The sequence below is a fragment of the Oratosquilla oratoria genome, chromosome 12 (assembly GCF_046742065.1).
Source record: "Oratosquilla oratoria isolate Oo_2021 chromosome 12, ASM4674206v1, whole genome shotgun sequence".
Classification (NCBI taxonomy): domain Eukaryota; kingdom Metazoa; phylum Arthropoda; class Malacostraca; order Stomatopoda; family Squillidae; genus Oratosquilla; species Oratosquilla oratoria.
The window spans coordinates 28,674,082-28,685,389 of NC_134788.1; the positions used below are offsets into that span (position 1 = coordinate 28,674,082).

The following is an 11,308-nucleotide window of genomic DNA, read 5'->3' on the forward strand; positions in this document are numbered from 1 at the left end:
TAAATAAATAAGAAAATAAATCTTACTGTATTCTACTGAATTTTTTTCTGCAGTGATTTTTGAAGTCATCTAAGATCAATTACCAACAATATTTGAATAATATATTTTACTTAATTTTACTGTCAATATATCAACTTTACACAAATGTTAGATTATCAGTCTTGTTCTACCTTCTAACCCTTTTAAAGAAAATACTTAAGGTATTGCTTGTCACTATTCACACTTGTATATTTTTGGCCAGGTGTCTGTTCAGCCAAATGTTTTTTTGGCCAAAAGTCCGGCCACAGGCATACGTGCTCCCTGCCTTAAAACATCAGGTGAGATGTAGGGATGACCCATCACCAAGGAGGAGCCAAGATAAGAGGGAGGGAGTGGGGTAGATGGGAGTGGAGTGTGTAGGGATGGAATGGGCGAGAGTGGATTTTTTGCCTTTTTTGGGGGGAGGGGGCTACCTCCCTTGTTAGGGGGAAAGCCTTAGGTATATGTATGTACTATTATTCCATTTGTGTCCATTTTTCATGTTGAGTGAACTGGGTGAACATATGGAATAATTGAATTCATATATCAGTGTTCTCAGTTATGACCTTTTACCGGATACTCACAGAACTAGAATTCAAAGTGCTAAACACAAGCTAATTCTAAAATATTCTATAATTATTACTACTATTATTAATAATAATGATAATAACAATTTCCTTAATAAGCCCTCCTCTGATTCTGAAACAAGTGCAGTGTCATCAGCAAACAATAATTGGCTTATCTCCCACTTTTCTCCATTTTCTTTAACCATAACCATTCCTCGTCCCATTACCTTTGCATTTACCTCTCGCATTACCCCACCCATGTATAAATTGAACAGCCAAGGCCACATAACACATCCCTGGCAAAGTCCCACCCTTATCTCAAATCAGTCACTCTTTCCATTTCTGATTCTAACACAAGCTCTACTACTCTTGTAAAAACTCCCACAGTGCCTTCCTGTCTACCCTGTCGTAAACCTTTTGCCCCACCCCCAAATAAAAAATCCTTACCTTTTCCTAAAGATTTCTCACATATCTCTTACCAAAAAAATCTGATCCACACAACCCCTACCTGTCCTAAACCCACAATGTTCCTCACCAATTACTTTCTCTGTTCCTCTCCTAATACTCTCAATCAAAACCCTCCCATAAGCCTTTCCAACTACACTTGACAAACTGGTCCCTCTGAAACTACTGCACTCACACTTGTCCCCCTTTTCCTTTAAAATGGAACTATGCAGGCACTCGTCCAGTCCTCTGGCACTCTACCCTCTAATAAACAAACATTAAATAGCTTCACCAGTTAGTCTACCATCACTGTACCTCCCCTTTTTTAGACATTTCGCACGACACCCATCCAACCTTGTTTCCTTTCCTGCTCTCATCATCTTAAAAACTGCCTTATCCGCAACATTCCTTATTTTTCCTCACTCATCACCATCATTTTCTTAGCACTTCCCACTGCAACTACCTTTTCCTCCCTATCCTCCTTCACATTTAGTAGCTCCCTAAAATACTTTGCCCATATTCGTCTTACTGCTGTCTCTTCCATTATCATCTATCTGCATCTTTTACCTTTTCTTCTCTACTTGATTCGCCTCCACTTCTCTTAATATCTTTCCAAAACACCTTCTTATTACTTTAAAGAAATTCTGTCATACTCCACCCCCATTTCACATCTGCTCTCTCATTGTTTCTTTTATCTTATGCTTTACTTCTCTTCTCTTTTCTCTGTACCTCTCATATGTTCTCTTGTCCTATTTTGTATTCAATCTGTGAATGCTTCTTTTCTTCTACAACCTCCTTTGCTTCCTCATCCCACTACTCACTACCCTTCCTTCTATTTCCTCCCGTCCACCTTGTTCTGAATATCATCTTTGCACACCTTATGACTTCCTCCTTGAACCATCCCCATTCCTCCTCCACTCCTAGTTCTACTCTATCCTTCCCTCCTCTCTCAATTTCTTCTTGAACTCCTCTTTTTTTCTCATTTAAACAGTTTACTTTAAGCACCTCCCTACCTTTTGTCCTTTTTCTCTTCTTCCATCTATCCTTTATTCTCAACTTACCTTCCACCAAAAAATGTTCTGATATTCCTTCCCACTCTCTCCCAGAAGAACACGTCCATCCAAAACTCTTCCTACTGTTCTCCTGGCTACCACCCACCCACCCACCCACTATGTATGTATGTCATCTATTAATGCCCCCCTATCTACCACCCTTCCATACACCACCCTCTCCCATGTGTAGTTATGCTTGACTTTCTAAACACTATTTGCTATCATCAGCTCTCTTAATAGACACATCTCCAACATTAACTCTCCACTATGATTTTTTCCTGGAACTCCACACTTCCCAACCACTCTGTCTATTGATTCATTTCCTACCCTAGCATTAAGATCTCCCAATACCACTACATTGACATTTCTCCATAAACCCTCTATGCACTAATATAAATCTACCCAAAAAGACTCCCTTTGCTCTACACACTTCTCACTACCAGGCTCATATGCACTTACAAAAACCCACATCATCCTTCCCAGTTTCACCTTTATCCACATTAGCCTTGAAGAAACCTCCTTCCACTCCACTACACAGCATAACGGAGGGACAGTAGAAGTATAAGAAATGTTTAATCATTTCTCTGTGAGCAGAGTCCTCCTCTATCGCAGACAAAATGATGTGTGGCTCTGGTCCGTAGGGGCACCCCATATAGACCCTAAAGTATCAACTGCATGCTACTTTGCAATAACAACATGCAGCCAATACCCCAGACAGGGAGTTATATAATAATAATGATATTAAAAACAACAACAATAATAATAACAAGAACGACAATACATATTCTATGAGAGAAAAAAAAGGGCATAAAATCCAGTCCTATCCATTCCATTCCCACATACTCCACTCCCATTCTGCCTCCTCCCTCCCTCTTATTTTGGTTCCTCCTGGATGATGGTCATCCCTTCATCTCGCCTACTACCCTGGGTTAGAGAGTTGTAGCAAAACCCAGCACATCCACATAGTTAAATCGGCCCCCCCCTCCTCTCCATCACCTCATGCAGACAAAGAGATGCAGGGAAGAAACCCCTTCGAGATGTAAATAAATGAATAAATGAATAATTCAAACATACTCCATCCACCACCCACTCTCTTCCATGCATCTCAACATCATCCATACACAACCATTCTCCACTCACATCTGTTTTTTCCTTTCCTCAACAGACATTCTCCTCTTTCCCAATGCCCCTTTTAACCCATCCATTCATCTCATCCTTGGTCATCCCCTCATATTCACTCCTTCCACCATTGCTTTCCTCTTTCAATAATGTTTCTTGACTCATTCTTTTCATGTGTCCAAACCATCCTAATACTATTTCATCAACCCTATCTCCCAACTCCCTTTCCACACCCACTCTCCTCCAAACCTCCTCGTTTCTCACTCTATCCAGTCTAATAACTCCTATCATACTTCTCAGGCATTTCATCTCAAACACATTGAATTTCCTTCTCTCTTCCACCTTTATGTTCCATGTTTCTGCCCCATACAGTGCTGTCGGCACAATCACTCCTTCATACAATCTTCTCTTAGCATCCTTTCCCAAATATTTATTTCTCATTTCACTTTTTAATCCCTCAAGTGTGTGCAAAAACAATACATGATTTGAAAAATAGTTTAGATAAAATGAGATATAAAGACGGGACACCACGAGCATAGCTCCCCTTCCTATAAAATACAACTAGGTAAATACACACAGTTCGAATCCTGCCCAGGGCCGAAATTATTTCGGTATCGCTGTGCCTCGGGTCGTTACTCTGACTCTCGTGGGCGGGGAGTTGGGGGTGTGTGTGTGTGCAAGGTCATAGCATTACCCATAGATCGGACCTACGAGCTCTGAGCTCTCTTCCAGGAGGGAAATAGCTGTCGATCACGAGTCCAACACGTGATCCAAAAGACCAAGTGAATACAAAAGACCAAGTGAATACACACACACACACACACACACATTGTTTAATCATTTCTCTGTGAGCAATAGCGAAAATCTAAAGCAGGAAGTGAACAACAAATTACAAGAATTGACACAAAAGATCGAAGAAAACTTAGGTGGGGACAGTATCCAGGAAATTAAGAGGTGGAAAGAAAATATTGAAAATAAAGAAATTGCTTTCAAAGAAATAGTCAAGCAGCAAATGCAAGATAATGCAAAAGACACAATCATTCAAGTGATTAACGAAAAAGTAAATTGGGTCAGGGATACAGTAGATAGGAAGAAATGTATTGTGGTTTATGGACTAAAAGGAAAACAAGGATTGGCGAGGTACATGAGAGAAAAAGAAGAAAAAGAGACAGCAGTAGAAATCCTCAATGAAATTCAGGGGGGAGACAGAGATTCAGGCACAGACCTAGAAGAGACTTACAGAATTGGTCGCTATACTAAGGATAGGAATCGACCTCTAAAGATAAAACTAAGGTCACAAATGGTAGTAAAAGACATATTTGAAAAAGTAGGTAACTTGGCAAAGAGTGAAAAGTACAATAAGATATGGATAAAAAGAGAAATGAGTACTGAGGAATTAGAAAAAGAAAGGGCACTAAGAGAAGAAGCAAAGGAAAAAAACTTGAAGAGATCGGAGACAGAATGCAAAGAATTCCAGTGGAGAGTAATAGACTTGAGATTAAGACAATGGCGCATCAAAACGAAAAAACCAAGGGAAGAAGAAACCAGGGAGAAGGAAGAAAATTAAAAGTGGCCTATACCAACATTGACGGACTAATTTCGGGACTGAACGAACTCAATGATTATCTGTTAGAAGCAAAACCAGACATAATGGGAATTGTAGAGACTAAACTAAGAGGTGAAATACCATCCACTGTTATCGGACAAGGTTTATACAACTACTGGATAAAAACAGGGACAAGAAACAGGGAGGGGGAATCATGTTCTTGGCCAAGAAAGACCTAAAGGTGACAAAAATTGCAGAGGGCAAAGGTAATGTTGAATTGATCATGATAAAAGTCGAAGGCAAGAATATGAAAAGTAAAAAGTTTGTGGTGACTTATGTGCCTCCAAAAACAAGCGCTTGGAAAGAAAACGAACATACAAAAATGCTAGATGATACAAGAAAATCACTAAATGAGATACTAATGGGTAAGGGTAATCTGGTAATTATGGGGGACTTCAATTGCAAAGAAATTTGTTGGGACAGCATGACAGTGCAAGGAGGAGATGACTCGTGGGGCAATGTACTGCTAGATATGACCATGGAGTACACAATGACCCAATGGGTCCGTGAAAACACAAGGTACAGAAATAATGAAGAGCCATCGAAACTAGATCTAATATTTACAACAGAACCTGAAATAGTGCATAAAGTCCAGTACGAGACACCAATTGGAAAGAGTGACCATGTACTCATCGAAACTGTACTAAAGGAAGAAATAGACATAGAGAGGAACGAAAAGCATAGGAAAGGAAGACTGATGTACAACAAAACAGACTTTACAAAACTAAAGACATTCTTCCGGAATGCAAACTGGGAAAAATTTTACAGGGAAGAGACAACAGTGGAAGAGAAATGGAATATATTGATGGAAAACTACAATGAAGGTGTAAACAGGCATGTACCAAGACAAAAGCGAGAGAGAGTACATTAAATGTTGGTTCAACAAAAGATGCAGTGAGGCAAAAGACAGAAGGGACAAAGCTTGGAAAAAGTGGAGAAAAGACAAAAAACAAAGCAAATGGCAAATTTATGTTAACTGTAGAAATGAGTATGTTAATGTGAGAAGAGAGGAGAAAAGGAACCATGAGAAGGATATTATAAATAAATGCAAAGAGCAACCCAAACTATTCTATCGGTATGTGAATGGTAAACTTAAAAACAAACAGGAAATGGTGAAACTATGCCAAGGAAACATAGAATACACAGAAGATTTAGAGATGGCCGAAGTCATGAACAATCACTTTAAATCTGTTTTCACCAGAGAGAAAATACCAAATTGTGACATAGATAAAAACAAGAAATCTCCCCTCATGAATGAGTTTACAGCATCACTAAAGGAAATATCAGAACATCTATCAAGGCTGGATGTCAGAAAATCACATGGCCCGGATGGTATTGCAAATTGGATTCTAAAGGAGTGCAAAGAAGAACTAACAGACAAAATACACATCTTAATAAACAGCTCACTCAAAGAAGGAAAGATACCCGAGGACTGGAAAAACGCTAACATTGTACCAATATACAAAGGAGGAAACAAGGAAGAACCCACCAACTATAGGCCAGTATCGCTAACAAGCACCATAGCCAAAATTTGTGAGAAAATAATCAAGAATAGATGGGTAAAACATCTGGAAGACAATGACATATTAAACCCAAGACAATTCGGATTCAGACAAGGAAGATCATGCTCCACAAACTTAATATGCTTTTACTCAAGACTAATAGACATAGTGCAAGAAAGAAATGGATGGGCTGATTGTGCATTCCTAGACTTGCAAAAAGCCTTTGACAAAGTACCACACAGAAAACTACTAAAAAAACTGGAACACATAGGAGGAATACAAGGAAACCTACTAAAATGGATGGAGGACTTTCTGACTGGTAGAAAGATGAGAGTAGTGCTCAGAGAAAAATATTCAGATTGGAAAGAGGTGATCAGTGGAGTACCGCAAGGATCTGTGCTGGCACCAATAATGTTTGCTATCTATATGAATGACATGGACTAGGACGTGAACTGCTACATGAGCTTCTTTGCTGATGGCGCCAAACTGCTAAGGAAAATAGAAACTGATGAGGACTGTGAAGCACTGCAAGAAGACCTAAATAGGGTATGGAACTGGAGTCAGAAATGGGAAGTGGACTTTAATACTAAGAAGTGTAGCATAATGGAGTTTGGAAAAAGCAAAAACAGAATATCAGGAAAATATACAATTGGAACCAAAGAAGTAAAGAAAGTAGGATCCGAAAAAGATTTGGGAGTAATTATCACGAACGACTTGTCCTATGATATACAGATTAACAAAATTGTCGGGGGGACTTACAACTTGCTAAGATCAATAAAAGTGGCGTTTACATACTTGGACGAAGACATGATAAAAAAAATATTGGTTACATTGATAAGGCCTAGATTAGAGTATGCGGCGACATTGTGGTCCCCCAGTACCAAAAAGAATATAAAGAAAATAGAAAGAATCCAAAGAGTAGCTACAAAAATGGCACCTGCACTTGCAAACCTATAATACAAGGAGAGATTGGCTAAACTGGAGTTACCGACACTGGAGCAAAGAAGAGAGAGAGAGGTGACCTATTGACCATCTACAGAATCATGAGAGGCACAGAGGTACTCGATAGAGAGAACTTACTTAACTGGGACAAAAGAAACACAAGAGGACATGGAAAGAAAATCAAAAAACATAGCTATAGAAGAGAACTGAAGAAAAACAGTTTTCCTCGTAGAGTTTTGGACACTTGGAACAAACTGGACAATGAAATAGTATGCGCAAAAACCATTCATGAGTTTAAAAACAAACTAGACACTGCAAGATACAAAGGCGGGACATCACGAGCATAGCTCCCCTTCCCGCAAAATACAACTAGGTAAAATACAACTAGGTAAATACACACACACACATACACACACACACACGTAGTGCTTGGTTCGAATCCTGCCCAGGGCCGAAATTAATTTCGGTACAGCTGCGCTTCGGGTCGTTACTCTGACTCTCGTGGGCGGGGAGTTGGGGGTGTGTGTGTGTGAAAGGTCATAGCATTACCCATAGATCGGACCTACGAGCTCTGAGCTCTCTTCCAGGAGGGAAATAGCTGTCGATCACGAGTCGAACACGTGATCCAAAAGACCAAAGACCAAGTGAATACACACACAAGCAGAAGCCCATAGATAGTACTTTCAAACATTTATGTCCATCATCTTTAGTGTGAGAGTAAAAAATAATCTTGTCAACCGTAACTTACCTATCCATATCTATAGCAAGGTTAGGTTAGACTCCACTCCCCCCCCACCCCCATTCTGTCAACTATTTAAACAATGCACATGGTGGGTATAGCTTTTTGATTTGTGGTTATTTGGTTAAAACAGTCATTTCAAATTAATTGATATCTTTTCGTGAAAACTGATTCATGCCTGTTGCAATATTACTTGTAAATTACGAAGACAACATAATACTACTTTCAGGTTAGGTTATGGAGAATATAAATTTCCTTATTATCAGAGAAATTAAAAGTTAAGAGAGTGGATGAATAAACATTACAAAGAGAAAGAAGTAATAATAGTAATAATAATAACAATAATAATAATTATAATAATGATAATAAAAGTTATAATAATAGTACATACATACAAATACCAAGGCTTTTTTCCCCTTCCAAGGGAGGTAGCCAAAAAGGGAAAGGCATAAAAACACTCCCACCCATTTCATCCCTAAATACACTCCACACCCCTCCCACCCTTCCTCTCATCTGAGCACCTCCTGCACCCCGCACCCCGCCCACCGCCCTGGGTCAGAAGCAGTGTCGCAAGACACAGCACATCCACAGCAAGGCCGCTTCATTTAATCGGCGACCCCCCTCTCCGTCCCCCTTTGCATATAAGGAGAGGACGGGGAGAAATCCCTTCGGGCTGCGTCAAAATTTACTCACACATACTACCCCACCCCCCACCCCCCCGCCCATTCCTCCTCATGCAGTCACAACATCATCCATATACAACCATTCTCCACTCACCTCTGTCTTCCGTCCTCTCCCTTCCTTCCTCAACAGACATTCCCCTCTTCCCCAAAGCCCCCTTCACCCCATCCATCCACCTCATCCTAGGACGTCCCCTCATGTTCACTCCCTCCACATCTGCCTTCCATACCTCTTTTACTAGTCTTTCTTCACTCATTCTTTCCATGTGTCCAAACCATCCTAATATTCTTTCATCAACCCTCTCTCCCAAATCCTTTTTCACCCCTGTTCTCCTCCTCACCTCCTCATTTCTCACTCTATCTAGCCTAGTAACCCCCACCATACTTCTCAGACACCTCATCTCAAACACATTCAAACTCCTTATCTCTTCTTCTCTTATGTTCCACGTTTCTGCCCCATACAGTGCTGTTGGCACAATCACTCCTTCATACAGTCTCCTCTTCGCATCCATTCCCAAATGTCTATTTCTCATTACACTCTTTAAACCACCAAGGCATTTACTCGCTTCTCTCAATCTACATTCTACCTCCACCTTCACTCCACCTTTTCCTGCTACACTTGCACCCAAGTATCTAAAACTATCCACTTCCTCCAGTCGCTCTCCCTTAATGTTCACTTCCAGTCTACTGCCACTTTCACCCCTTGTACATCTCATCACCTTACTTTTACCCACATTTATCTTTAGCTTTCTTCTATCACATACTCTCCCAAACTCTGCCACCAGCTTCCTCAATCCCTCCTCTGACCCTGCCACAAGCGCAGTGTCGTCCGCAAACAACAGCTGGCTCACCTCCCACTTTTCTCCATTTTCTTTAACCATCTCCAATCCCTGACTCACTACCCTAGCATTCACCTCACGCACCACCCCATCCATGTATAAGTTGAACAGCCAGGGCGACATAACGCATCCTTGACGCATCCTTGACGAAGGATAATAATAATAATAATAGTAATAGTAATAATAACAATAATAATAATGATGAAAATTATAATGATAATAGTAATAATAATAATAATGATAACAACAACAATAATAATAAATCAGAGTATGATGAAGGGTGCAATAGCACAGAAAACTGGATATAAATCTTTATAAAAAAAAAATTCAAATAGGTCCACACCCATCTAATAATCAAGGATGTCAGAAGTCAATGTATGATTCTTGCGAATAATTCATTGGTTTCCGCAACAAATCACTTGGTTTCCATGTGTCAGGGGACACCTTCCCCCCCTTCCTTACATATACACACATCCAGTATTGGTGAACAGACAAATGAATTTTTTTTTAAGAAATAGCATCAGTAGCCCAAAAATAAGAATTTAAAATATCTATGTCCATAATCTTATGCGAGAATAAAATTAATCTTGTCAAATTTGACTTACCTATACCAAGGTTAGGTTAGACTCATGCCCTTCCCCCACTCCCCGTGTTCCAATAACTACTAAAACAATGCACATACATAGTGGAAGTAGGTTCTTGAGTTGTGATTATTATTATTTTTTTTCGTGAAAACTGATTTGTGCCTGTTGCAACATTACTGGCAAATCACGTAGACAATATAAAGTTAAACCTACTTTCTGGTTACGTTATAAAGAATTATAGTATTTGTACAACTTTCCGATACAATGTTACTCACTAATATTTTGTGAAGCAATGGTTTCTCTTGTGAGAAATTCCACTGCATGTATTTGAAGTATTCCAGTCCCAGATAAGATATGATACTCCGTCTCCTGTAATCCGTATCCTTCGCATTAAAAACAATTTGCAGAGAATATAGTATCTTTAGAAACGTATTCTCTCATTTGTGACTTCCAGGTATGCATAATGTTAAATGAAATACTATTCAACTCCTTCACTGCTGGGGGGCACCATAAACACATACAAAATAGGCAGTATGTTTCTGCAATCAAAACAAGGATCTACTCCGGTGCTTTTACCGAGGGTCTCACTAATTGCCGAACAAACCGAACAAAACCGATAAAAGCCGAACAAACCAACAAAACCCAAACAAGGACGGTTTTTCCTCATATGCACACTACTATATATATGGTTGCATTATTTGAACTATTTTCTTTGAAATGTGTGATTTCCATGTAATATGATCAAAGAGAAGTTACGTTTTTATCCTCTGCTAAATTACCGACCAAAGCTACTATTCGTCCAGCCATATCATCATTTAATTCTTGATACAAGTAAAAGAATGATCTCTAATCACGATCAATTATTTAAAAACGCCCCCCCCCCCCCAAAAAAAAATGACACCCTACAAATGTTCCTCCCAAACACAGTAAAAACATGCCAAAAATGCACAATTTGGCATTAAAAACGCCAATCTGGCAACCCTGTTGCTCAGTGATGATCTGCACTCGCAGAACATAGATGACAGGCTAGCGGTAAATTTGTAACCACCAGTCGGTAACTTTGCTGAAGCTAAAAACATAACTTCTCTTTGGTCAAATTATATGAAAATCACACATTTTAAAGAAAAGAGTTGAAATAATTCAATTATATGCAATCTATTACACTAATAACACAATAGTAAGAAACTTAAAGAGTGAAGTTTGATCTATACCACCAA

The 11,308-nt window shown here is 39.5% G+C and overlaps 1 protein-coding gene across 1 annotated transcript in view; it reads right to left on the minus strand.

Moving 5' to 3' along the window:
* LOC143030633 (uncharacterized) overlaps positions 1 to 10,902 on the minus strand; it is a 19,059-nt gene extending 8,157 nt beyond the window's left edge. The window contains exon 1 of the mRNA XM_076193800.1: positions 10,367 to 10,902. The gene's annotated coding sequence lies outside the window, so the exon portion shown is untranslated. The remainder of the gene's footprint in view (positions 1 to 10,366) is intronic.
* Positions 10,903 to 11,308: the final 406 nt, after the last annotated feature.